The following is a 4,883-nucleotide window of genomic DNA, read 5'->3' on the forward strand; positions in this document are numbered from 1 at the left end:
AGGTGTAGGGTAGCTGAATCGACACAAAAACATGACCCAACTATATGCTGTCTAAAAGAGACCCACCTTGAAACAAAAGACACACACAGGATGAAAGTTAAGGGATGGAAAACAATTTTCCATGCAAATAGAAAAGAAAAGAAAGCTGGAGTAGCAATACTCATATCCCACAAAATAGACTTTAAAATGAAGGCCATCATAGGTGATAACAAAGGTCACTACATAATAATAAAGGGATCGATCCAACAAGAGGATATAACCCTGGTAAACATTATGCACCCAATATAGGTGCACCTAAATATATTTTTTTTAAAAATTTCTAGAGGACTTTAACAGAGAGATTGACAATAATACAGTCATAATAGGGGATTTTAACACCCCTCTGACTTCCCTGGACAGATCTTCCAGACAAAAACATAACAAGGAAACAGAGACTGGATCAGATGGATTCAATAGACATTTATAGAACACTTCACCCCCAACACAGCAGAATATACATTCTTCTCAAGTGCACATGGATCATTTACAAAGATAGACCACATGTTAGGACACAAAACAAGTCTCTACAAGTTCAAGAAGATTAAAATCATATTAAGCATCTTCTCAGATCACAGTGGAATGAAATTAGAAATCAACTATAGTAAAAACACCCAAAAAAATTCAAAAACATGAAAGCTAAATCACATTATTAAACAAGGAATGGGTTAACAATGAGATCAAGAAAGAAATCAAAAACTTCCTGGAAACAAATGAAAATGAACACACAACAACACAAAATCTCTAGGACACAGCAAAAGCAGTCCTGAGGGGGAAGTTCATAGCACTACAGGCATACCGTAAAAAAACAAAACAAAAAATCAGCAATAAACTATTTAACCCTACAACTTAAAGAACTAGAAAGAGAACAACAAGAAAATCCCAGAGTAAGGAGAAGGAAGGAAATAATAAAAGATTAGAGCAGAAATAAATAACATAAATTACTGGGACATGCGCATTCTGGCCAGAGGCGGGTAAATTTCCCCAATCCGGGAACTGGCTGCAGAGCAGATGAGTCCCCTCGGTACTGCCGGCGCCCCCATGCTAGCACCATGTCCAGGCGCAAGCAGGCGAAGCCCCAGCAAGCACATCAACACCGAGGAAGACGAGGGCACAGAGCCGCCGCCCCAGACGGCCCAGGGTTCGGGACCCCAACAGCGCCAGCGGCGGGGGAGCCGGGTGCTTCAGTGAACTACCCGGGGACTGGTGATGACATGAATGGGGGCCGAACGACAGTAAAGAGACCTCATCAGGAGGAGACTCACATCTGTGAGAAATGCTGCGGAGAGTTCTTCAGTGTCTCTGAGTTCTTAGAACATAAGAAAAATTTCACTAAACACCCACCTGTCCTCATCATGAACGACAGCAAGGGGCCGATGCCTTCCAAAGACTTCTCCAGGGCTGGGCTGAGCCACCAGCCACGCAGTCCAAGCATTAAGGACAGTCACAGGGAGAATGGCAGCAGCTCAGGGGACATGAAGGAGAAGCCAGGGGCGGAGTCTGTCCTGTACTTAAAGATGGAGCCTCCCTGCCACCCACAGCCCAGGACTTAAGCTACTTACCCAAAGGCAAAGTGGCCAACACTAAGGTCACTCTTCAAGCACTATGGGGCACCAAGGTGGCAGTGAATCAGTGGAGTGCAGAGGTGCTGCCCAACCCCCTGCCCGGGGCCAACAGCATCCCATGGGTCCTGGAGCAGATCCTGTGTCTGCAGCAGCAGCAGCTACAGCAGATCTAGCTCACCGAGCAGATCTGAGTCCAGGTGAATATGTGGGCTGCCCATGCCCTCCACTCCGGTGCAGCAGGAGCTGACACCCTGAAGACCTTAGGCAGCCACGTGTCCCAGCAGGTCTCTATAGCTGTGGCTTTGCTCAGCCAGAAAGCTGGAAGCCAAGGTCTGTCCCTGGACACCTTGAAACAAGCCAAGCTACCTCACACAAGCATCCCTTCCACCACCAGCTTGGTGTCCCTGGGGCTGCTGTCCTTCGCCCTGAGGCCGGATGAGACAAGGGTGCTCCCAAACCGCATCCCCGGTGCTTTGCTACCCCCAACCCCAAGCTCTGTGCTTTTCCAGAGCCCTTTCTCACGGTGGCGTTAGACCCGTCTAAGAAAGGGAAAGGGAAGCCACCCAACGTGTCCCCGGTGGATGTCAAACCCAAAGATGAGGCCACCCCTCTACAGGCACAAGTGTCGGAGCAGTCTCCCATCAGCATTTGTCCGAGCCCAGCCAACCTATGTCAAAGTCGAAGTTCCTGGTGCATTTGGACCCACAACCATGTCCCCAGGCATGGCACCTTTGCTGGTGGCCCAGCCACGCAGCCAGGGCAAGCAGCACGCCTGCATGCTGTGCGGGAAGAACTTCTCATCAGCCAGTGCCCTCCAGATTCATGAGCGGACTCACGCTGGGGAGAAGCCTTTCATGTGTAACATATGTGGGCGAGCTTTCACCACCAAAGGCAACTTGAAGGTTCACTATATGACGCGCCGCGGGAGGAAGTTGGCCATCGAGAACACCATGGCACTTCTAGGAACAGACACAAAGAGGGTCCCAGAGGTGTTTCCCAAGGAAATCATGGCCCCTTCGGTGAACGTGGACCCTGTTGTGTGGAACCAGTACACCACCATGCTCAACAATGGTCTGGCCATGAAGACCAACAAGATCTCGGTGATCCAGAGCGGAGGCATCCCGACTCTCCCGGTGTCCCTAGGTGCCAGCTCCGTTGTCAGCAACACCACCGTTTCCAAGATCGATGGCTCCCAGTCGGTTAGCAGCAGCGTGGAAAAGCCGGGTGCTGCTGACAGCGTCCCCAAACACCAGTTCCCTCACTTCCTGGAGGAAAACAGATTGTGGTCAGCCAAGCGACGGGAGAGCCCGTGTGAAGGAGAAATGCAGAGTGACCATTTGAACTGGATCTTTTGTTTTTGTCCTCGTTGTTGTTGTTTAAAAACCCATCTCCTCCTGTTTGTTTTACTACTGATGTGCAAATGTTTACAGTTGTGACCACAACCTCAGGCACGTCCAACAATCACGATGTTGCTATGCTGCTTTGCAAAAACAAAACAAAACACACACACACACACACACACACACACACACACACACACGCACACGCACACACACACTAAAACAAACACAGACTAGTATTTTTTTAAAAAAATTTTGGAAGAAGCGGGTCTTGCAAAGTGGCTTTGTTACTTGAGACAAACTGTATATATGAAGACTTTGTACAAGCTAGAGGAACTATTTCCAAAGATTGTCCCTGTTTCAAGTTGGAACTTACTAAACCATGATGGGAAAGAAACTGCTTAGCCTAACTGGGGAGGGGGAGCTGCATACTTCCCGGACTGTGTGAGGGTAAATGGACTAGGTCTGTCGTCCTTGGTGACCAGCTTTGTATGTCCCTCAACCCTGCACCCATCTTTTGTTTCCTTTTTGAATGTACTTTCCTTTTTATTTTTAACAAAGGTGTGGAATTACAATATTCCTTCCACCTTGGCACGGTAAGTAGGATGCCCTCCAATGGATGATCTTCGTCCCTCGGGAGTCAATGTGTGTGTTGCTGCTTGTTGAAATACAGTTCAGTTGGAGCCCTAAGAGTGCCAATGTCTTCCCTGCTTTCAGATGCCGCATTCCTGAACACCAGGACAGGCAGTCACCTGAGCAGGGGACCTCAGGTGACTTGATTTAGTTCACCAGTGCCTACTCTAGCAAAGAAATGAGTCTTTCATTATTGAAGAAACTCATGGAGGGCATGTTTCTGATAAGAGGTTCACATACTGATTTTTATAAAAATTTTGATGTGACTTATGCCAAGTAATTATGAAGATTCTTTTCCCCCATGAGTACTGCATGAAGGTTACGAAGTTGGAACAGGTGAGTCCTGGGTATGAAAGCTTTAATTTATCTACCTCATTTATTTTTTATTTTTGTAGCTTTAGTCTCTCTTTTCCTATTTTATGACCGCTGAAAGTGTTCCCAGTCCCTGTCTTAAACCTAAGAGTTGATGTATTGGTGGGAGCAGTTGGACCTTCAAGATGTTTTGTGATTTTTTTTTAATCCCTTTCTTGCATATATAATAAGCAAATGCTGAAACTTTGCTCTGATGATTTAACGAGGAAAAAGAAGGAAAGACCCTGGTTTCTGAGTCTTTCCCCTCAATGTGGAAATGTACATCAAAACGTGTATCAAAAGTTGGTCTCTGAGTTATTGCACCTGACTTCAGGATAAAAAAAAATTATTTTTTTGCCAAGTTGTGCCTTTCCTTCTGAAATTGTAAATGAACACAATACTAGAACCTGTTTACACTGTGAAGTGGATATCGTTACAGAGGACATGCCAGAGGCTTTCTCACTGTTAAGCCTTGTGAATGTGCGATCTACAGAGAAAACCTTGTGGTTTTACGTGCTGATGCTGACTGTTGGAAAATAAATTTTGGTATTTTTCCCCTCAAAAAATAAAATAAAATAAATAACATAGAGACTAAAAAGCAATACAAAAAAATCAATGAAACCAAGAGCTGGTTCTTTGAAAGGATAAGCAAAATTGATAAACCTCTAGCCAGGCTCATCAAGAAACAAAGAGAGAGGAGCCAAATAAATAAAATCAGAAATGAAAGTGGAGAAGTAACCACAGACACACAGAAATTCAAAGAATTGTAAGAAAATACTATGAACAACTACATGCCAATAAGCTGGACAATGTAGATGAAATAGACAAAATTCTTTAAAAAAAAAAAGTGCATTCTCCCAAAACTGAATCAGGAAGAATAAAAAAACCTGAATAGGCCAATAACAACTGATGAAATAGAAGCTGCCACCAAACAAAAGCTCAGGTCTGGACAGCTTCA

The 4,883-nt window shown here is 45.4% G+C and overlaps 1 pseudogene; it reads left to right on the forward strand.

Moving 5' to 3' along the window:
* Positions 1-1,088: 1,088 nt before the first annotated feature.
* On the forward strand, positions 1,089-3,037 carry LOC118658582 (annotated as a pseudogene).
* The last annotated feature ends 1,846 nt before the right edge of the window (positions 3,038-4,883 follow it).

Source organism: Myotis myotis, unplaced genomic scaffold (genome assembly GCF_014108235.1).
Source record: "Myotis myotis isolate mMyoMyo1 unplaced genomic scaffold, mMyoMyo1.p scaffold_m19_p_6, whole genome shotgun sequence".
Taxonomy (NCBI): Eukaryota; Metazoa; Chordata; class Mammalia; order Chiroptera; family Vespertilionidae; genus Myotis; species Myotis myotis.